Below are 538 nucleotides of genomic sequence, written 5' to 3'. Positions count from 1 at the left end.
TTACATTAACGTTCACTAAAAAAAAAAAAAAAAATCACCTCTAAATACAGATAATAGCCTCTAGGTTAATAAGAATCCTGGGCTCCCAGGACTCAGAACCCTGGCTCTTTGTCCCACTCATTTCTCTGGTTCCCAAAGTCCGCGGATTTCTCACCCCAGGCAGGAACCCCAGGTTCAGAGGGAAGTCCCCTCTGTCGCCTAACTCTCCCTCCCTCCGCCCAACCCTAGTCCCCTGGACAAAGTAAATGCGAGCAAAGAAGGGGAGAATGACCGCCCAGACCTAAATGATCCTGCGCCCCCGGATGAATGGACCCCCAGCCGAGTGGAGACGAAGGGCGCGGCGAGGCTAGTGCTCTTCCGCCCCCTCGTGGAAGGAGCCGAACATTGCCGAGCTTCGCCTGCTTGCCGCGCTGGACCGCGGCGTCCCGCCAGCCTCTAAGCGTCGCCGACGGGCGGGTGCTCAAGGCCCTAAAGAGCTGGGACTGGGGGAGGGCGAGCAGGCTTTGGGCGGGAATCTGCCTCTCTGGATCCCTAAAAG

Source organism: Bison bison, unplaced genomic scaffold (assembly GCF_000754665.1).
Source record: "Bison bison bison isolate TAMUID 2011002044 unplaced genomic scaffold, Bison_UMD1.0 scf7180017864249, whole genome shotgun sequence".
NCBI lineage: Eukaryota > Metazoa > Chordata > Mammalia > Artiodactyla > Bovidae > Bison > Bison bison.
The sequence above is the reverse complement of the archived record's forward strand: the minus strand, read 5'-3'. Positions refer to the sequence as shown.